This window comes from Tamandua tetradactyla, chromosome 18 (genome assembly GCF_023851605.1).
Source record: "Tamandua tetradactyla isolate mTamTet1 chromosome 18, mTamTet1.pri, whole genome shotgun sequence".
Lineage (NCBI taxonomy): Eukaryota > Metazoa > Chordata > Mammalia > Pilosa > Myrmecophagidae > Tamandua > Tamandua tetradactyla.
In genome coordinates this window covers 64880845-64904810 of record NC_135344.1, presented here as the reverse complement: position 1 = coordinate 64904810, position 23966 = coordinate 64880845, and the positions used below count along the sequence as shown (strand labels likewise).

The following is a 23966-nucleotide window of genomic DNA, read 5'->3' as shown; positions in this document are numbered from 1 at the left end:
ATTGGATGTTTTTTCTAATTTCTGGAGCTGGACATTTAGATCATTCATTTTAAACACTTGTTCTTTCCTAATATAAGTTTTAGAGGCCTAAGTAAATATGCCTTACATTTAAATTTAGCTTCAAGCTACAAGTCTTGATCTATTTTCACAGTCAATCAGTTCAAATAATTGCTAATTTCAAAATGGTTTGAATTTTATTTAATAGAATATTTATTAATACATTGAAAATTTCTTTTAATTTTTATTTTCAAATGCGTCAAGAAAAATAAATGCAGAGAATATTAGGAAATCTTGTACTCCATTATCAATCATTTCTTTCATCAACAGGGTGATCTCTAATCACTATCTCTAATAAATTTCTGAAATATATGTTTTATTTTGCAAAGGGCTTAAATTTACAAAAACACTATGAAAATAGTGCTGTCCTGTTCTAGTTTCCTAGCTGCCAGAATGCAATATACCAGAAACAGAGTGGCTTTTAAAAGGGAAATTTAATAAGTTGCTAGTTTACAGTTCTAAGGCTGAGAAAATGTCCCAATTAAACAAGTTTATAGAAATGTCCAATCTAAGGCATCAAGGGAAAGATACCTTGGTTCAAGAAGGCTGATGAAGTTCAGGGTTTCTCTCTCAAGTGGAAGGGCACATGGCGAACACAGTCAGGGTTCCTCTCTCATCTGGAAGGGCACATGGCGAGCATGGCATCATTTGCCAGCTTCTTCTCTTGGCTTCCTGGTTTATGAAGCTCCCTGGGAGGCATTTTCTTTCTTCATCTCCAAAGGTCACTGGCTGGTGGACTCTGCTTCTTGTGGCTATGTCATTCTGCTCTGCTTTCTCTGAATCTCCTTCATTCTCCAAAATGTTCCCTTTTTTATAGGACTCCAGAAACTTCTCAAGACCCACCCAAATGGGTGGAGATACGCCTCTAGCTAATCCAGTTTAACAACCACCCTTGATTAAATCACATCTCCAGGGAGATGATCTAATTACAGTTTCAAACATTCAGTACTGAATAGGAATTAGAAGAAATGGCTGCCTTTACAAAATGGGATTAGGATTAAAACATGGCTTTTCTAGGGCCCATACATCATTTGAAACCAGCACATGCCCCATACCCAGTTTTCCTTATTAGCACCTCACCTTAATATGATGCAGTGTGATAATTAATGAACCAGTATTGATAAATTACTCTTAGCTAAAGTCCATACCTTATTCAGATTTACTTCTCCTGTTCTAGGATCCTATGCAGGTTACCAGATTACTTTAGTTTTCTTCTTTCCTTAGGCTCTTCTTGGCTATGACAGCTCTCAGACTTCCCTTGTTTTTGATGCCATCGACAATTTTAGAAGTACTTGTCAGATATTTGGTAAAATGTCCCTTTAATGGGATTGATCTGATGATTTTTCTCATGATTAGACTGGAGTTATTGGCTTTAGGTAGGGAGACCAGAGAAGCAAAGTGCTATACTCCTGACATACCGAGAGTGTTTGCTATCCACATAAATTATCACTGTTGATGTTCGCCTTAATCACTGGGCTGATGTAGTGTTTGCTGGATTTTGCCAGTGCAAAGTTATTCTTTTCTCACCCTTTACATATTGTACTGTTTGGAAGAAGTCACGATGTGCAGTCCATACATAAAAAAATGGGGACTTACACCTGCCGTCCTTGAGGGCAGAATATTATCTGGAATTCTTCTACACAAAATATTCATCTCTACCTCCCATCCCCATTTATTTTATTAAATTATTTATTTATGTAAGGTATGGACTCAGATATTTATGTTTTACTTTGGGTTATACTCCAATACTACTTTTTTTTTACATGGGCAGGCACTGGGAATTGAACCCAGGTCCTCTGGCATGGCAGGCAAGCATTCTTGCCTGCTGAGCCACCATGGCCCTCCAATACTACTTTTTAAAATGTTTGTGCTGTGGCTGAAATTGTTCAAGCTTGGACCACTGGGATCTCTTTTAATTGGCTCCTGTGCCCTCTTTGACCTATTCCTATCAATGTAGTGATTTTGGTTTTGGTTTTGTCTTTTAGCACGTCCTTACTTCCTTTTCTCCAAGAATCCCTTGTCCTTTTTTATTGGTGAAGTGGTAGAAACTGAGATCTTAGTTAATTGATCATTACTACGGGAAGTGATGCAGCTTTAGGCCCTCTCATCAGATAGAGCAAAATATACACACTAACCTGTGTACATACACATATATAAAAATATTTCTACATGTAGCCCCATGTACATCTATATCAAACTAAACATGACTCCAACTCCAATCCATTACACATGGATAGTTCTAGCCTTCTCCCCTTGCTTATCTGTAACCTCCTACTTCAACAGTAAAAAAAAATGTGTTTCTTAAAAAAAAAAAATCAACAAATGGTACTGAAATAATGAGATAGTCACATGGAAAAAGAATGAAATGTGACCCCACCATACAGCATACAAAAAAAAAAAAAACAAATCTGTTTCTACTTCCACCATCAATTTAATTAATTTTTAAACCCATATATGGAAAACAACTTTATTAACTACTGCACAGTGCTTATGTACAGTTTCTTTTGCCTTTAGTCTTACAGACTCTACTCATTTTCAGGGTTACTTAGGTCAGCATTTTTCCCTCACCCAATTCAGTACAGTTGATTTATACATCAGAATCCAGTTGTATTGTTTCTCATAGTCTACATTCCATCTTGAGGTCCTACAAAACCTTAAAGGATTGTTTAAGTTGCATAAAGTAAGAGTCACACTTTGTCTTAGAAAAGTACGGGTTTTATAAAATGCATTGCCATTAAGTGTTCTTATCACTTTATGGCTTTAGCAACTCCTACTCCAGGGAAGGAGATACTATCTTTGACTCTCTGGACTTGCTTCTCTCCCCAGATTTCAAAGTGCCAGTTATCGCTGCAATTTCAATCCTCTAGCAGATCAAAGAAAATCACTTTTTTTTGCCAATTTGATCAGCCTTTACTTGTTGTAATGATGAAAATGACATTTTCTATGCTGTTTACATGTCAGAATTGAAATTGAATTCCCCCCAGGATTTGCTTTTCATTATTCATTTCCAGCTTAGTGCCAGTGTGTTCAGAATTCTTTTCCTCTGAAATGTGTTGAACCTTGCTTCATGATCAAGCATGTTGATCAATTTTGGTAAATGTATTTTCTATTTGTTGGGAGCAATATTCTACAAGGGTCATAGGCCAATTGTTTTTGTATTATGATTGTGTTTACCAGATTTTCTATATGCTTTTTCATTTCTATTTTTCTTTTTCAAGCAGCTATTTTGAGAGCTGTATCCCACTTTCACTGTAGATTTGTTCATTTCTCCCTTGGTGCTGTCAATTTTTTTGGAGGGGGGCATTCCTGAGTAGGCACAAATCATCAATTTTTATTTCATGTATTTTGAAATTATACTTTGGGTACATACAGTTTTAGAAATTATTTATCTTCTTAGCTGATTCATGCAATCATTTTAAAAATTCTTTATTTCTATTAATGCTTCTTGCCTTAAAGTTTACTCAGTTTGATATTGGTATAACTACACTACGTTGTTTTGGTTTTGAACTCATATGGTATAACTTTTTCTATCTTTTACATCTCTCTGCTATTTTTAAGGAGAGTTTTATATGTATCCTATAGTTGTGGTTTTACTTTCATCTAGGTTAATAATCTTTGGCTTCTAATTTGAGAATTTAGTCCATTACAGTTACTACAATTACGGCCATATTTGTATTTATTTCTATTATCTTATTATTTTCTTGTTCAGTGTGCCATATTATATGCTCTTTTTTTTTAAACCTCTTTTCTTTCTTTTCTTTAGTGAATCAATTTCACTGGGGGGGGGTGGAGAGCGCAAGGTCTGGGTCTCCCACATGGCAGGTGAGAATTCTACCCCTGAGCTACCCTTGTACCTCTCCATGAATCAATTTTTATTACAAATCTCTTCCCTACTTAGGTGACAGTTATACCTTCTTCTACTCTTCTGTTAATGGTTAATTTATAATCTAGATTATAAACTTATAAAATTTACTAATTTATTTCATTTTAAATATTGACTTTTAGTTTATCACTTCCAAAATAAATACTAGTGTCTTTGAATACATTAACTCCACTCACCACTCTTACCTCATTTGTAATGTTGTAGTCAATCTGGGTTTCCTAGTATTCTCAGGTGAAAAATTGATTTTACACAAGCTAATTCATAGTAAACCCTAAATGTATAGAAGAAATCCCCTCTTCATTAATTTCTGAGTGAGCTGCTAAAAGCTCAATGAAAGCTCTTTTGTGAAGGAAATGCTGACTCATGAGTTGAATTTACTATGCTTAGGGAAAATCTGGATCTTTCACTGGGAGACTCCTAGCTGTCAATATCTAACTATTTTTTAATAAAAAATATGAATAAGTATTTGAAATGTATATGTTCAGTGATGAATCTTCTAATCTCATTCCAGGAGATCAGTTACCTTTTTTGCAGTCATTCTGATTGTAGGATAGAATACCTGGCTGGTGTAGTCTCACTCCTAACTTCTCTGCTTTTCAGTCCAAACCGTCATATCTCCACTCCAGTAAACCTGATTTCTCAGTATCCAGGTTATGACTGTTTCAATTTCTACAAATAATAACTTTCCTTCTCTTCTGGGAATGGGGAGTGGGAGTTGGTAATTGCCTGGCTACCTGAGTGCCTAAGCCCTTTGTATATGAATTTTCAACCAATTCCACCATTTTTTTTTCAACTCCTTTCCTTACCTCTTTTCTTCTCAGGGATTGTAAGAACTTTCTTCCCATGAGAAATCTTCAGCAAATATTTGGACTACAGTGTCCCATTTTGTGACACTTTTTAAAAATAACAACTGCACCCATTTTTTATCTTCCACATTTAACTGAAATCTTCCTGTGATTCTGCTTCATCTCTCATTATCTTTTTCCTGGTTGGTTAGCATATTTTTTTCCATTATTTTATAATAGGTTTGAGGAGGAAGAGAAGATAAATGTATGTAATCAGTTTACCTTATTTAACCACTGTCTCTGCATTGGTTTTATTAAGATAAGGATTAGTGTCATTTCTAAAATTTCAAAAAATTCTGATGAGATAATATAAAAGGAAGAGAGAGTAAACAGTTAATAGATTTCAGGGTGGTATGATGGTGGCTCGGTGGCAGAATTCTTGCCTGCTATGCCAGGGCCCCGGCTTCGATTCCCGGTGCATGCCTGTGCAAAAGAAAAAAAAAGTTAACAAATTTCTGAGACTAGTATAAACACCACTAATATCAGTTAAAATAGGAAAATGAAAAGAAAGAATTTCTAGATTTCATCAATGATTTGGAATGAGCAATATAAAAAGAAAAAGGATGGGTCTTTTTCTTTGTGCTTTATATCACTGAATAAAATTTCCCTTTGGAGCTAACTCTCTGGTTTGCTTCTCTTTCAAAGTGAAAGCCTGACGTTTGCCGTCACAAACAATTCCTATTTCTTTACATTTGGAGCTGATAAATCCTTACTGCAAATGGCAAATGAGGTCAAAAGGCATCCCAGGAGACACATCTTCAGTCTTCCACCAGATGCTCTCTGACACTCAGGGAACTGGTGAGAATGGTCAGGAGGGAGACAGTGAGGAAAGGGTAATCACTTGCTAAAAGTTGTCTGGCTGTTTGCTTTAAGATACTGGTGATTTATCAGACTCTTGGCAGTTACAAATCTCCAGCAGACGGAAAAAAAAATAATCAGTCATTGACATAGAAGCTTGAATTCAGTCTTTTTACTTCTAGTCTGGAAGGAAGTTTCTGTGCTACTACAAATTTTTGTTTTCAAGACTTGTCCAGTTCAATATTTTTATAAAAAATTCAGTCAAAAATACAAGGTGCCTGCTGATAAAAAATTGTGACAACCTGCAACTGGGAGCTGTGATGAATAAGTTGCAGGACAGAATCTAAATCCATAATATCCCAACAAGCTGAATTTTAAAATAACACTACATGTCTTGTCCTTTGCATTTCAAAGTTCAAGTTAGTAATAATATCTACCATTTATTGAGAGTAAAATATTTGCAAGTTGTGTCAAGCACGTGCATATATTTCTCCTAATTATAACAATTCATTCAACCGTTATTTATTGAACACTTACTATGTATCAAACATTCTACTAGGTGCTTGAGATATATCAGTGAAAACAACAGATGAATATTTTAGCCTTTGGACAGACCTATTGGTGGGTTTCAATGCTACTGTTATTGATCTATATTATAGATGGTGAGACAAGCTAAGAGATATCTTGTTAAAGTTCTCAGACCCAGTGAAGTGTCAATGTGGGGATTCAATGCATTTTCCTCATTATTATGTAAGTTAAAACAACAAAACAAAATGATTATATAAAGAAAATGTGATACACTTGTGGAACAGACATATCAAATATAACTGAAAGCAAGCCCACAGCTTTTGATGGTTTTAAAGGATCTACAAAGACAATTAGTGTGGAGTAGTGGTTAAAAGCATGAGCTTTGAGGTTGGACAAACTTGGGTTCAAATCTTGGTGTCCTCAGTTACTAACTTGACCTTGGACAAATGCTTTCCTTCTCTGTCTTCAGTTTCTTCACTGCAGATAAATATATACCTTTCATCTCAATCAGATTGAGGGTTAAATAATATGTAATGTACTTAGCATGGTTCCATGTTCATTATAATTGCTCAATAAATGGTAACTCTTATTCCTTTATCATTCTGACAAATATGTATTATGGAGAAAAGGCAGATTTTAAAACCCCTTTGCTATAGACTGCTGAGAATACATCAGGAATTTTAAATTTATATCTGAGATCCACAGTTGAAAAGGTTTTAAGATAGATTTGGGATATCTAAGGGAGAGACTAGCATATTGAAGAACTAAAATTCAAATATTAGTTGATTAATTATACATTAAAATAGAATGTATTTCAGGTACTGTGCTTAAGAATATTACCTAAGATATGTTGACAAAGCAAAGGATGATCAGTTTTGAAGCCCCAGTGCGTTGACATGATCAATGCCTTCAAACAACCGTGGGTTAGTCATGTGGACAGTTTCTTTAATGTGGTCCTAGGAGCAAGAAGCAGATCTAATGTATTCAAACGGCAGGAAAAAAAAAGACTTCTGTTCAATACAAGGTTGAGCTTTGTGTCACTTAAATTGTCTAAGAATGAGAGGAGATATCATAGAAGCACATCCTTGATAACCTGTGAGAGGGGTAGGCGAATTCAAGCAATATAGATATATGGGAAATCTAGACAGATCATAGCGCCTTCTTCAGGTCTAAAATGCAATGACCAAATATGTTCAGATTATCATGGATAGGGCTTCCTGCTCCCATGGCATACTCTGTTTACTCATAACCCCAGTATTGTTCAAATCTGAGAAGCAGATGCTGAAGTGGAGTTAGGAATGCAAGAGATTTATCAGGGGATAAAGCCTGTGAAAGATCAAAGAAGAAGAAGCAGTATTGGGCAGATAAAACCTTTAGACAGCAGCGCAAATCATCCAATTGTGAAAATCAAAGAGAAAATGAAGCAGAGTTGGTTACCTTGCAAGAAATGCAATTTCACAAGGGCAGTGAGGCATGGAGAGCCTCAGACAATGATTAAGATGGAACAAAACCTCAGTCAAACCAAAGAGAGATCTGGAGCAAAGATTAGATAAGTCCCATGTCAGGCAGAAATAGCTAGACCCTGTGTTTGCGCGCTAGCGGGCGACAGCCTGGAACAAGTGTGGTGGCTTCCAACTGAGCAATGAGACAAATCTCAGAGGTGATGTAGCTGAAGGATGTGACCTTCCTGCATTCCTCACTGTTGAACAAGTCTTTTTTTCTTGAAGGGAATCCAAGTGGCTTTTGTCCATGTCTTTCATATCCCTCTTGCATTGAATTGAAAAATGTTTTTGTTTAATTTCCTGTTTTCCTAGATAGTCTAGAGGGAGTGAATTGCCATATGGTGTGTAACGGGAACACAGGCTCAGGCAAAACAGAAACTTTCAGCAAATGGCTGCTTTATTACTTACACAGCACAAAGAGTTCAAAAGAACAGGAGAAGACATCCCAGCTTAACTAGTGTCCCAGGAAGGTCAAATGACTTGAGTCAGTGTCAGTATATCGCAGCTCTGCATACTCCACTAAATATTGGAGAAGAGGGACAAGTTTGTGCTGCCTGGAGGGTGGATCTGGGGCTGCTTGTTTCTTCTTTCAGTGTTTTAGGCATGGCCAGACCTTTTCATTATACCTAACATCTCCCCCAAGTTATGGATTGACTCACATAAGAGAAGAGGAGGCAGGTGGTAGGCATGGGCTGAGAGATGGCTGCTGAGAATGTACCCATGTTTTCCCTGGAAGGCTATGTGATATTTGAGTGTGCAAACTTTGTTTTATTCTCCACTGTATTTCCAGCATATACACCAATGTTTATAGATACTCAACGGTGATTGAATCAATGACTGAATATAGGCTGAAGTGTTTGGGGCAGATTTGAGAGGATCTAAAGAGTTGGTTTACTCAAAAATAACAACCAATGCATCCATTAACCTTATTAACCTCTAATAACAGTTTAAGAGCCAGGCTTTGCTTATATGTTTAGCTGAGAAATATCTTTTTTACACTAGTATAAACCAGAGCCTTAAAGGAAAAAGAGAGAGGCGGGTAAGTTACAATGTGGATGGGAAATTGATCAGACTGCTAATGTGACTGCCAGAGGTAAAGGGAGGGCTAGAAAGGGAGCATTGATGGAAAGTAAGGGATGATAGAATGCCAGAAAAGATTTATACCAGATATCCTCTCTTTTAACCCCTCCAGAGCACTTCATCACTCCACTGCATTCAGTTTTCTGCCCCAGGAAGGCAAGTTGTATGAATTAAAGCAATAAGCTCCTATGTTCTCTGACTTTGAATTGGGGAGCCTGACAGAAAATTGGAGGAAAGAGGGAGAGTTAGATCAGGGAAAGTATTCCTCATTCTGTCCTTGTGAAATTGCATTTCTTTCAAGGTGACCAACTCTGCTGTATGTTCTCTCTTTCTGAGTTTTGATGACTATACCCTTTCTCTGCCTGTTTAGGCCTATAATTCTAACAGCTCTGTTGCTGTCATCTTTGGGTTCCTGTACTTCTGCCTCTTATATGTCCCACCCATATCGTGGAAATTAGTATATTATCTTGACCCTGACTGATGTACAGATTATGCACCAGCTAGTTTGTCCAGAGACCAAGCCTTTATTCATTTCAATGAGGACTAATAATGCTCAGCCTTAGAGTTGCTCCAAGGTATTTTATGGAAAACATTTTTATTACCCTATTGCACCTCTTCTGTTATTGACTCAGGTCCATTCATGGGCCACACTGACTTCTCCCAAATGAATGAGCTTGATGATCTGTAAGAAAAGAAGAGATTAATATTAGAGTTATAATAATGGCCTCTGTAAAAGGTTAGGTAGATCAGCTGGCTAAGTGAAGGCTTCAGCTTCACCTCCATGGCAGAGGAGCTCTCAAAGCTCACAACAAATTACCTCCCCATGACCAAACTTGCCAGAATTCAGCACTAACTTTTCATGGCAATAATCCTAATGCACATGTTGATATCTTCTTTTCACAATAAAATTTTACATCCTTTCTCTTTGGATGCACAGAAAGAAAGCCATAATTTTGAAGGTTAATCTGGGGTTGTGTACCCTCTACTTTTATACCTAGAAATGGACTGCTGGACCATATGGTAATTCTATACCATATATAGAATTCTATACCATATATAGAATGGTCAAATAGTTTTCCACAGTGGCTATACCATTTTACACTCCCCCAACAAATATTATTATTTCCCCACATCCTGGCCAGCCCTTGTCATTTTATGTTTTTCTTAATAATAGCCATTCTCATGGGTGTGAAATGGTATCTCATTGTGGTTTTGAGTTGCATTCCCCTAATGGCTGATAATGTTGAGCACCTTTTTATGTGCTCTTTGACTATTTGTTTATCTTTAGAGAAATATCTATTCAAGTCCTTTGGCCATTTTTAACTGTATTGTTTGTCTCTTTGTTGTAGGATTTCTTAATATATTCTGGATAGCAAGCCCTTTTCAGATATATGGTTTCAAATATTTTATCTCATTCTTTCAGTTGTATCTTCACTTTCTTGATCATGTCCTTTGATGCACAAAAGTTTTTAATTTTGATGAAGTCCATTTAATGTATTTTTTCTTTTGTTGCTTGTACTTTTGGTTTAGTCTAAGAATCCATTGCCTAATATAAAGCTCTGAAGTTATTTTCTTACATATTCCTTTAGAAGTTTTAGAGTTTGGGCTCTTATGTTTAAGTTGTTGGTCCATTTTGAGTTTAATTTTTGTATGGTATAATGTAGAGGTCTTTTGCATATGTATGTCCAGTTTTCATAGCATCATTTCTTGAAAAGACTATTCTTTCACCATTGAGTAGATTTGGTACCTTTGTCAAAAAACAATTAATGGATACATGGGTTGTTCAGTGGTAGAATGCTCATCTTCCATATGGGAAATGGGTTTGATTCCTGGACCATGAATCCCACCCACCCCCCACCCCCCAAACAATTAAGCATATATAGATTGACTTATTTCTGAATTCTTAAGTTAATTCCACTGGTCTATGTGTCTGCCCTTTTGCCAGTACCACAATCTTGCAATTACTGTAGCTTTATAATAGGTTTTGACTTTGGGAAGTGTGAATCCTTCAACTTTCTTCTTCTTTTTTAAAGATGGTCTTTTTTCTGTTTTATGTTTTTATTTTCTTTAGAGGCTACTTTAGGTGTTCATTTTAGCTTTATTATATTTGTACAAAAGTCCTGAAAATGGCCCTAAGGGGGAAGTCTGCACACTGCATTTTCCTTGGTTTCCTAAAGCATGCAAGAGATACTTTGGCAAACCTCTCTTGGGGTAGGGTATCATTGCATCACACTCAAATGAACTCTTTTCAATGCTAGAATTTAAAATATCATTCTGTTATACAGAATTTAATGAATTCTGACTTAGCCAACATTTGCACATTCAGTATCATATACTTTCATCAAAAGATTTTTCTTTGATTTGGAATAATTTTTCAAATAGAAGATAAGATATAATATATGGTTTTGTCATGTTAATACTGCTAAAAGTTTATCTTAGAACTGATACTTCTGCTGTGTCTGTAAAGGGGCGTGCATGGTCCTCGAAGCCCTCTCTTTTCATAATCTTCAGTATCACCAAAGTAGATGTCCAGTAGTGCTTTCTCATAATGCCCTGAAGCAAAATTTTTGACGTCATGAAATAAGGATTTTCTGTATCTCTCTTTTTATATCATTTCTGTAAGGTCATCAGGTCAATTTCACTTCTGGCAATTAGAATCCTGATTACAGTTTTATTATAGAAACCAAAGTCATGAATTGCACTATATAGTCTATAAGCAAAATAGGCTGACTTGTCTCCAACACAGAGAACAATTGCAACCAGCAGTCCTGAAAGTGACCATCATAACATTCATTGATGGCATCAACCATGTCTTGCCCAGAAATATTTTGAAATTCCTGGAAAACAGTCACAGCTGCTGGTTGCTTTTGTTGCATGGGATCGTCTGCAGCAAGATCTTGTGCTCTGGTGTCTTCTGCTGACAGGCTTCGCACAGGACCATTGTATCTTGAGCATATCCATCTTCAGCAGGGTCCACATATCCATCTTCACTGTTCCCCTTTTGATTTGGTGGTTTCCGTAGAGATGCGTCTCCACTCATTCAAGGTGGGGTTGCTTACTGGAGTCCTTTAGAGTGAACCATTTCAGAAAAAGCTTCAGTGCTGATAGAGCCCACACAAACAGAAACCTTTGGAGATGCAGAAGGAAAATGCTCCCAGGGAAGCCTTATGAAATGAGGAGAGGGAGCTAGCAGATGTCGCCATGTGTCTTCCCAGATGACAGATGTGTTCCGGATGGCATCGGCCTTTCTTGAGTGAAGGTAACCACTTGTTGGTGGCTTCATTTGGACATTTTCACAGTCTTAAACTGTAAACTTGCAACTTAATAAATAGCCCATTTTTGCAAAATGGCTGTTGTAATTTTGATTAGGATTGCACTGAATCTGTAAATCACTTTGGGTAGTACTGACATCTTAATACTATTGTGTTCCAATACATGAGCACAGATTATCTTTCCATTTATTTGTCTTCTTTAATTTCCCTCAGTAATGATTTGTAATTTTTCATATACGTCATTTATATCCTTTATTAAAGTCTTAATTGTTAGTGTAAATGGAATTTTTTTCTTGACTACCTTTTTTGATTGTTCCTTGTTGGTGTAGTTTCCATATTCTTTGACATGTTGTCTCCAAAACTAATATGGTGTTTCCTTTTATTGCATTGAAAAAGAGCACACTAATTTTCCAAAAATCATTATATTTGGAGTATAACTCAGACTCTTTAAAATATCTGCTGTCCCTTTTTACTTCAGATGGCAGCTCAGTCTAAAACACACACACACCCCCAACCCACAGATTATAACTGGATGTTCATTTCCTTTCCTGACTCTAGCATTCTTTTTAAATTAACTCAGTGAATGTTCATTGCTGTGGAGGTCATCTTCTGACTTTATCTTTATGCTTATGTAATTTTTGTGTAGCCCAAGTCTAATTTATAGAGGCCATTTGTTAAATTCTGATTGATACTAAAAAGTTAATGATTGACAGATGAGTAGAACATATGGGATAAAAATAAATAATAGGGGGAACAGATGTTAAAATAAATTTAGTTTGAAATGCTAGTGATAAATGAAAGTGAGGGGTAAGGGGTATGGTATGTATAATCTTTTTTTTTCTGTTATCATTTTATTTCTTTTTCTGTTGTTTTTTTATTTCTTTTTCTAAATTGATGCAAATGTTCTAAGAGATGATGAATATGCAACTATGTGATGATATTAAGAATTACTGATTATATATGTAGAACGGAATGATATGTTAAAGTTTTTGTTTGTTGTTAATTTTTTTAATTAATAAATAAAAAAAGTTAATGATTGAAAAATAGAACAATTTGGAGTTCCATGACAAAATGAAATTTCTATGCTCTTCATAGCCTATCAAAGGAAATAAGTGACTAAAATTACATTAATGACCCCCTGGTGTCTTCCTGCTCTGATTGATACCTGAGATATACATTACCAAATGAAGAGCAGTAGAATTAATAGATGGGACATCTCAAAACTGAGGTTTCTTTAGTCTGCCAGACCCTTATGTACCTGTTACTTTAGAAAAATATCCTCTTACACACTTATTTTCTATTGATCAAATATCACTTGAGAGGTTTCTATAAATTCTTCCCTGAAGAGAATAACATCTTACTTTTTATTATTTTTTTGAAACTTTTTTAAGAGAAACTCTATGATACATTTTAGGAAAGGAAAATAAATAAAGAGACAAAAATGTTCATCATACTCATGTATGTCTCCAGTTACGATATTTCTGAATAAGAAATCAGTTGAATAGGAAACAGTGAAATGTCTATATGCCAGAAGTATTCCCCAACCTAGTTTTCCAGATAGTAGCAATTCCAAAGTTATTATTGGACTCCATCTTCAAAGTTTCAATACCTTAAAGGAAATAGTATATTAGTTTCCAATATTGCTCTGTGGCCTCAGATAATTGATACCTAGAGGGAGAATATAGTCATAGCACAAATCTCAAATTTGCCCTTGCTTCAGCACCTGGTAATAAGCAGAGCCTGATGACTGTTAGTGAAAGATGGAATAAAGGGCAGCTATAATTTTTGGAGACTGGCAAAAGGCAACCAGTGTGGCAGAAAGGTTTGGCCAACCCACTGCCTTTAACATGGAACATTGAGAGGGGTCATGAATCTGGCTAAAGAGATTTCCAGGCAGAATTCAAATATGTCTCTAGAATTCTTGATTTCTATAATTTTTGGTGTCTAGAATTTATTGGTTTAAGCCTAGCCATCTTGGTTTAACAAACACCTAGGTTTTCAAGGAGTGGTTCTGCTTGATGCACATTGTTTTCTTAAAATTTTGCAGAAACAGTCGTGGGACTATATCTCACTGAATATTAAAAATTACAATAGAAAATCAAAGAAGTATTGTCAATATATTGATTTCATATAGTTGCCAGCATTAGATGGAGATTATAGATACTTCAAGAATAAATAGAAAACACTCAAGGCAGAGTCTTTTAGTTCATTTTTTGTCTCTCTAATAGTATTTAATACTTTGCATACAGCTAACAATATATTCATTCAATATTTTCATTCTTTTTACTCCATTTCTTCTCATAATATAACATTATGTATGTGTGTGTGTTTGTGTGTGTGTGTGCATGGATAAATGCAAGGGATAGGAAAAAAGATAAATAGAGGTAAGTAGATATAGATAGATATTATAAACCTAGTGATTTTGTTTCTATGTTTTAAATTTACATAAATTATATTGTACTATAAATCCTATTATCTTTCTTTTTCATCATTTTGCTTTTCTGATTACTCATGTTGCTATATGTAAATCTAATTCAGAATTTCTGAGAGCTTGCCATATAATATAATATAATATAATATAATATAATGTAATATAATATAATATAATATATTATGGAATCTAAAATTGCATCCAGCTCCTGGTACTCCAAACAAATGCTGTGATGAACAATCAATCACACTCCTCCTTAGGAACTGGAGGAAAAATTTCGTCCAGGAACACAACTGCTGGGTAGTAGGTATATGTGGATGACCACATATCCCAATTGTGTGGGACAGTCACATTTACTCTTATTTTCCACCACCGGTATTCTTAAATTAAATTTATTTTCTCCTCTAAAAATGTGTTGTTTCAGTTTTGATAATAAATTATAGGATCACCTTAGGTATATGCAAATTAAATTCTCTCTGTCCTGTTAGATTGCTCTCTAAACAGTCTATTGAAATTTACATTCCTCTCAAAAGAACACGAGTTTCCTTATTCCTGCACATTTTTATAAGCAATGTTTACATATTTTGCCATTTTATGGCTCTAAAAAGGCATAGTTGGAATTAAATCTCATGTTCTGTAATTCACAGTTTAACCTTTATTATAATTTCCATATAAGACTGAGGAATAAATGTTGTGGTAGTACTAATTGTTTATCTTCCTAGATATTAGTATAAGCCTTACGTTTATTAAATTGTTAACACACTGCACCAAGTTAACATTTAATAAATGAAAGCTTATTATTACTGTGTAAAGCAGAAAAAAACCTGTGTTTTAATGGAATAATCACCATCTCACAGGCATATGACTTTGAGGAAGGCACTTGATTTCTCTAAGCCTCTGTTTTGGCCCACAATCAGGGATCTTAGCATTTCCCTGCTATGGTCATCATAAATGAAGTCATATGGGGGAGTGCCAATGGTCTACCCGATGTCCGTATACTCAGTCTGTCTTTCCTCCATCAGGAAAGTCTCTCACTGAGAAGGCAGAAGAACGGACCTTTCACTTTTGACCTTGGCTTGACTTTCACTTTTGAATCTGGCTCTTCACTTACTGATCTCCATTTCCAGATTGGTTTTTCTTCTCTGCTGAGGAAGTTTATTTTGGTTTTCTGTCTTTTCGTTGAAAGACATGGCTTTGATTCATGTTTATTTTCTTCAATCCCAAGGCAACTTGAGGGGTTTAAATCTCTTACAATTGGGACCAAGGACATTATAAGACAGCAGCTGCAGTAACGACTCTGAGGGGAGCTTCTCCTGAGACTCCGGGCTTTCCTCAGACTCAAATGTTTCTGTTGCTGTTTGAAAAAAAAAAAAAAAAACTGGTTCAAGCTTTCTTTTAGACTTATTGTAAAGTAAAATACGTGTGCGTGCGCGCACACACACACAGCTCTCTACATAACCAGATACCCTTAAGAAATAAATCACTTGTGTCCTATGGAGGAATGGCCATCAGGAAAAGGACAAGCAGGAACTGCAACAGGATAAGGAAGTGGAGGGGTTTGCTTTGAGGGCCATTTGTAACAGTCATGTTAGGCTCTGATTGCCTTTGCAAAATACCTTCCTCCTACCTGACAGCCAGGATCTGGCAAGACTCTCAGGGAAGTCAGCCTCTCCGCCTTTTTTTTGCACAGGGCCTTCCGCCAAGTGTCACTCTTCTCTGCTCTCCCACCAAGTTTCACCCAAGAAAAGGGCCTTTGGAATGACAAGGCACAGATGAGAACTGGCAAATGTCAATTTAGAGAAACAATCAGATTGAGAGTTTTGTTTTTATTTTAGAAGACTTGATTGCTTCCACATTGCTTTCTGCAGGTAGCCAAATCTAATAATATGACTTGAATGGAAATTGGTTTCAACATAGGTAACTGCTTTGTCTGCCTTGTTTTTTCCAGCTTATATTCGGGACCTGTAGCACTGACCACACCAACTGCTCAACTTTCTGACTTGAATCTTGGGTTGGCTTCCAAGCATGATAGTTCTTTCTAACAACATAACCACTTCAAGGCTTTTGTTATCATTGTACCACAATGGAACAGGTATGCAGTTTATGGACTTCAGGTAAAGGTTTCATATATATCCAAAATGCCTCTGACCGTGTTACATATGTTTTAACAATAAATTCAGAAAGTGCCATTTTTAAATAATAAAATCAGCATAAGAAGGTGGATTGACATTAATTATTTTGGGGGCTGATTTGAAGATTCTAGTAAAAAAAATAATAAATGTCTGCAAGGTTACCTTTTCGGATATCTTTATTTAATTCTGTTCCTGCAAATATTTGTTATAGCTGCTGGTGAAAGAGAGTCTGGGGCGGGCCGCGGTGGCTCAGCGGGCAAAGTGCTTGCCTACTATGCCGGAGGACCTCGGTTCGATTCCCGGCCCCAGCCCATGTAACAAAAACGGAGAAACAGAATACAAGAAAATGTTTCCCTTTCTTCCTTCCTTCCTTCCTTCTATCCTTCCTTCCTTCTCTCTGTCTTTCCTTTAAAAAAAAAAAAAAAAAAGAAAGAGAGTCTGTAACTTTCCTTTTTAGGAAATATAGAGCCAGAGCTAAGCAACATTACCACGAGATAACTACGTAATCCAATTGTTTTGTGTTTTCCTCCATATACTTTCTTCCGTTTTGACACTTTGAATGAATTAACAAAGGAGAGGTTGAAAAATTGCTACTGGTTTTAATTGTCCTATTTTTTTCCCTTTAACCTGGTTGTCTGTTTATTGGAACTGATTGATTTAAATTGAGTTTTATTGATTTCTCTCATGCCCAATTTAATCCAATCCAATTACCTTGCTCCAAGTTGTGCAGATAAGAGTTTATTTTCTAACCCAATTAAGAGGAGCCTATAGAATATCGTTTATGTAAGAACTGGGGAATAACTCATTTGTTTGGCTGTCGCTGAATCCAACAACATATCGAATTTTCATTGTACAATTCTAAATGGTACAAATATGTGCACCTAAAAGTCTCTGAAATCATATTGTCTCTTGGGGATGATGAATGATAGAAAATGACAAGCCCAGAGATATATGCAGGAAGGGATTTACTCTATTGTAGGGGCTAATATCTCAGTAGTGATTAAAGAGAGAGGAGTGACCCAGCCTGAGACTCATAGATATAAAACTAGTCCTAACACTTAATGACTCCAAAGCAGAAACTAAGGGGAATGTCCTTTCCTTTTGCTCTCACTTCTGCACTTCAGCTCAACTCCCTTTCTAAAACTGACCAGAATGTTTAATCTAACCTGATTTTGCCCATAGGAAGGTTTCTGGTATTATAGTAGCTGATAGGAAAACCACTGTGTCAAAACTTATTGCAGCATACCATATGCATGATTTAACCTGTTTTACCTCTCTTCCCACCTCTTTCTTTCTTTTTTCCTGATTCGTGCTTGTTTTTTTTTTTTTTTTCCATGGGGAATGTTCCTCAGATATGTGCTGAATTTCCTTTTCTAGTTTTACGTAATAGATGTTTATGGATCCACTACTTTTTTCTTCTTCTTTTTTGTAGAATTAGGTCCCTTTGCATGATTTCCAGCTGAATGGCCTTCTATTCTGTCAGCATGGCAAAATCCTAACACTTCAGAAGATTTATTTTGTGTTTGTCGGTTGGTAAAGAAAGGGTTGCTTGTCCTTCAAATTTTTGGTATTCTTTTGTTTTGGGGACCCTAAGTTTCTCTTTCAGCTGTGTATCACCTTCACTAGTCAATCACCAAAGGGTAACTTCCCCTTCCTTTTATTTCTTCCAGAGGCTTAGTGCTCTTTCAAATCATATGCACTTTGAAAGTCTGTGCTCTGATTTAACAGGATAGGATACCTTTTCAATATTGTCAGACTTAGGAAGGATTCAGTATTTATGATAGTGATTTGAAATCAATCTTAGGTCCCATTCCTGGCTTTTTCTCTTTTACCTGCAGCTCTTCTTGGTCAGACTTTGCTCCCTATAAAGCATCATGGTGGGTTGTGATTTGGCAGGAGGAGGAGAGATTACACACTGGAAGATTTTTTTCCTCCTTTTACTGAAGAGTTATTTATATTTAAACATTATCTTCAAGTTATGTTGAGGACATGGGTTTTACATAGTTTACATTTTTTGTTGTTGTTTTGTATTGGGATATGAGGACCTAAGCAGGAGCTGGCATTGTCTTCCTTCTCTAATTTAACCTGTCTGCATTTATGGATACTTAAGTGCTTTTAAAAATCTTTTCCTATTATAAACTATGCTACAATGACTAACCACAGACATACATAATTTTGTATATATGTGAGTTTATCGATAGAATTAATTTTTAAAATCAAAACTACTGCCTCAAAAAAAAAAAAACCTAAATTTGTTATTTTTATAGATATTGCCAAATTGCCTTCTTTATTGCTATTGGAAAAACAGATTCCCCCACCTGGAAAATATGAAGAAAATGCTTGTCTTCACACATTATTACCAGTGTATTACAACATTTTGGATCTTTCTTGAATATTTCAGTGCAATTTTTTTGCATTTCTCTTATTGTGAGTGAAATTAAGCATCTTTTCATAGAATTAGGGGCCATTTAATTTTTTTTATAGAGCCAATCTAGTGGAGACAAATTCCCTCAGCTCTTGTTTATCTGTGAATACCTTAATCTCTTCCTCATTTTTGAAAGACAGTTTGACTAGGCAGACTTCTTGTTGGTATTTTTTTTTTCCTTTTAATGTCATCCCAACGCCTTTTTTCTTCCTTGCTTTCTGATGAGTAATTTGCTCTTAATATTACTGTGGTTCCTTTGTACATGACACATCGCTTCTCTCTTGCAGCTTTCAGAAACCTCTTTATTTTTGGCATTTAGCAGTTTGATTATGTCTTAGAGTGGGTCTATTTAGGTTTGTTGTAGTCGGAGTTGGTTGAGCTTGGATTATATACCCAAGGCTTTTGTTAAATTGGGGCAGTTTCAGCCATTATTTCCTCAAATATTCCCTTTGCTCTTTCTCTCTTTTCTTTTCTGTTGCAATCCTGCATTGTGTATTGGTATGCTTATACATTGTCCCTCAGGTCTCTCTCCCTCTGTTCCCTTTTCTTCATGATTTCTTTTTTCTGCTCCTATTACTGACTGATTTCAATTGTGTTTTCCTCAAGTTTGCTGATTCTTTCTTCTGCCAATTCCAGCCTGCTGCTGAACCCTGAAATCTGTTACTGTGGTCTTCAGTTCAGTTTATTCCTTTTCATGATTTCTGTTTTTTTATTGATATTCTCTCTATGTTCATCTATCATTTTCCCTGACTTCCTCTGGTTCTCTGTCCATGTTTTCCTTTAGCTCTTTGATCACATTTAAGACTAATTTTTAATAGTCTTTGTCCAGTATGTCCCAAATCTGGTCCTCCTCAGTGATAGTTTCTAATGTTTCAATCTCCTTTTCTTGGGCCATCACTTCTTACTCCTTTGTATGCTTGGTAATCTTTTGTTTCAGTCTGGCCATTTTTATATTTTAATATGTTATCTCTGGAATTTAGACTCTGAGATGTCTGTTCCTTAAGAGTGTATCCAGCTAGTCATATGATGCAGATTTCATTAAATGCCAGGAGCATTTTTAAGTTGTCTTTTTCTTGATTCAGCACTTTCCCTGTTACTGCAACCCTTTAACTGATTTTCAGAGCTTTGAGAAATATGATTCTGCTAGTTCTTGCGAGTTGTTCAAAGTATCTGGTGGGGAATAGAGCCCTGTAGCATCTCATTCCACCTTCTAGATCAGGGTGGAGATCTTTATATGTTTATGAAAGTCTATAATATCTAATAGTTTTAATTTTCAAATTGTATGTATATATTTAAAATTTTGTTTCTCTTTCCTCTTTCTAAATGTGCCATTTCTTAGATCACTACAATAATTCCATTCTTTAATATTACTGACATAAAGGCCAATGACTCAATTAAGCAAAACATGTTTATTTGCTGAGTTTTCTAGTTAGAGATTCAAAGCTAATTTTGAATTTTAAAAAAATGCTAGGATTTTTAAACTATAACTCCAGGAGGAGTTTCAAAGGAAAGTGCTGTTGACTTATAAAGTCATGAGTGAAGTAACAACCAGAGTTGCCTATTCTTATGGTGAAGCTAATACAGATGAGTGTTGACCTTGAAGTTGAAGAACACTAGAACATACCCAAGGCTGCCCAATCCAATGGTGTCTGCTCCCTTTCAAGGCAAACGATTTCCTCAGGAGGGGAATAATAGTAATAAATGTTTTGGAAAGAATAATTCTATATCTATGTCTTTATCTTTAGTGTAAAATCAAGCATATGTAAAGTTTTTTCAAAATACACATGCTGAACTCCATCAGAAGCCTATGGAGTCAAAACCCAGGATTTCATTCTCACCATGATCATGTTGAAAAACATATTCCTTTAGTATTTTTAATGTGAATCCCCAAATGTGAACAAATGATTAATGCTGTAATTACCCAATTAAGGAGAGATTTTTGCTGGACTCAAAACCATGATTAGGTAAAAAGATCATACCAAGAAAGGTATGGAGGCCTGGAGAAATTCTGTGTACTTTATACTTTTTGCTCTTTTACATGCATTGCAGTTTCCTTTCTTCATCTAGCAAGATATGAATAGAACATACTTCTGAGGCTATTTTACTCTAAGAAGAGGTATACATTTGAATTAGAGTTCTTAGGTGATTAATATCTTATTCTGATAATATCATTATTGATTTATTGATCTCTAACTTGTCATTTTTAGTAGTGACTGATGACATTATATTTTAGCTTATGGATTGTAATTTCAGAGCCAGTAATAAATCACCTATAGATAATTCCTTGGTAAAAAGAAAGATCCATAACCTCTCCACAAGGTGAATATGTTTAAGCCTGAAAAAAAATAGTTTAGCTTCATATTAATCATTTAGATTCACCAGAGGGATGAAATTCATTGTCCTTTTTCATAATGTCTAAGTTCATAAAGTTTCAAGAGATCTTACAGCTACTAACTCAAATTCAGTCTATAAGCAATTTTCATCATGAAGGTAAAGATCTATGGTTGATAGAATTTTATACCTGAAGTTACGCCTCGGCTGAAAAAAATACAGATGTCTCCCTTTCATCTCGTTTTATATGTTTTGTGTATCAAATGCCAAAAAGCCACTTTCCTGAAAGGCCATCTTACCAGTCAAGTTTTATTACTAAGTGATTATCTGATTAAATAACCTTTCTTTGGGAGGCATCATGTAAATATGTTCCTAAGGGTCTCGAAAGCAAAGCACTAGCAGGTGTGATGATACAAATAGTCACAACTAATGCATTTGGGATGTTGTATATCATTTATTCCTCCCAACAACCTTGCTCTATCTTTTGAATATATTGTCTTTGTCAGGGAGAGTCAGAAAAATAGAACTATGCCCAAGACAGTACCAAACTTAGGAGACACTTTTAATTTATGGGAAGGAGGACAAAGCGGTTTCCACACACACAAGAAAGGGCAGATAAATTGTCAGGAAGAGAGAAGGAGGACCAGGAAAGCACAGTGACCTAGAAGTCAGAGAAGGGATATCAGCAAACAAATGTTGGGGTGGGGATGGAAAAGCAGCTACCACAGACTCTAATGTGCCAAGTGCTTTATATTTATTCTAGCAACTAATCATTATATCATTTATCTACCCTCTGCGGCAGTTAATTTTCTTCTCAATTTATAGATGATAAAATTAAGGTTTGCACAAGATTTGCAAAGTCTGCTTAAATAAGAAATACAATGCCATTTTATTTATTCTCTCCATGCATGTGATAAAAAGGACAATGATCAAATGCTGGCTTTTCAAAGAAAAATTCCCAAGTATATATTCATTTGATAAACAGAATATAAATGCTATTTCTGGACAATATGCTATCAAGTAAAGCAATTGTTTGGAATTACACATCTCTTAGAGTTTAAGGGTTAATTTCATAAGACATAGTAATGATATCAGAGTTCTGGGGCTTTTATAAGATCACATTATTAGATTTGACCTTTGAAAATAATTTTTATGGAAAATACAAGCTGCTTTTCTGGCAGAGATACTTTCTTTTTTGCCTTCTAGAGCCTTCTTTTTTAAAAAAGAATAACGGCAACAATTAGAAAGGTTTCCACTTTTAAGGCTAAGTGTGGGATTTCATTGGTTAGCTTCAAGAAATAAGAAGAATGCCTGGGGAAACTCAGCTCCTATGATATGAAAAAGAAAAGGTCAAAGCAGGATAATTAAGAAATGGCACACATATTGTGTAATGGTTCAGATCTGCATTGTTTCGCATCAGTATACCTAGTCCACAGTCAAACATTCATAAGTGATAGAACGGTTAGGGAACCCATACCCATCTGAAGCCAAAGGTCATGCTGACACAATTATCCCTTGGCCTGTAACTCTAAGAAGGTAATCAGTGGTTATAGCCCTTGTGAATGTAAGATGGATAAAAAAAAAAATGTAAGTAAGAGTCACAAATTTGACAAGAAGGAAAAAAGTAGTGGTGATATAATTCTCATTTATAACAAATGGCAAAGTGGAAAAGAGTAGAAATTACAATGTGTTCAAAATGGCCTGAAAACCTACCCACTACCAAAGAAATGCTGGATATCATATGAAATATTTATGCATAGTTGTGCTTGCAAGGGAGAAAGCAAAACACGCTCTGGCCCTGCACACACATGTACCTATGCCCATTGCACCCACACATATGCACACTGGCTCCAGGACCCCACCCATCTGATGTTACCTACCCCTGACACACATCCTGCAATCTCTACTGCCTCTACACACTCACAGATCTGCTCTCTGGATCCCTTCCTGGTGCAAGGATGCACCCACACCCTTTCCTCCCTGTGTCCCAACTTCTGTGCCCTGAACCCAACATCCTGACACCCACAACCCACACATTCCATGTAATCACCTGCATCCTGCCCACATACCAGCCCCAGCCCATCCATGCAGCCCCCCATCTGACTCCCACCACACTCTACCTCTGTGTTCCCCAAGCTGCACCCTGTTCCTGTGTTCCAAGGCCTGCCTGAGCTGCGCCTTGCCTCCATGGCCACTGCACTGTACCTCCACAAACCTTGCAACCCACACCCCACACTCACAGGTGCCCACATGGCACCCCCAACCTACACATATACCTGTGCCAAAATCAGTTACTGCATCATTGTCTCCCTCCGCACTCCCTGCATTCTGTTCCACACCCATCCTGAAAATACAGAACTTTAGACTACTGAAGGAAGTCAACTTCAAAAGCAACCCTATCAAGATACTTACAGGCCATGAAGACAACAGATGATCTCAAACCATATGAAGATGTAGACAGTCTAATGACCAAATTAAAATACTGCAGGTGACAAAGACTTTGGAACAACTAATCAAAGATGTTCATATAATTCTGCTAAATAAAATCAGTGGAATAGCTAATGACGTAAAGAAGATGAAGAAGACACTAGATGCCTAGATATATCCTAGAAGCAGATAATCAAAATATATTGGCAAAGTCCTTTGAGGGATGGGAGAAAAAATACGTAACTATGAAACTAC

The 23966-nt window shown here is 36.1% G+C and overlaps 1 long non-coding RNA gene across 1 annotated transcript in view; it reads left to right on the top strand.

Annotated features, from left to right (window-relative positions):
• Positions 1-23966, top strand: part of LOC143662685 (uncharacterized) — a 120905-nt gene that overhangs the window by 70545 nt on the left and 26394 nt on the right. The window contains exon 2 of the long non-coding RNA XR_013165541.1: positions 16345-16488. This is a non-coding gene — a long non-coding RNA (uncharacterized LOC143662685). The remainder of the gene's footprint in view (positions 1-16344; positions 16489-23966) is intronic.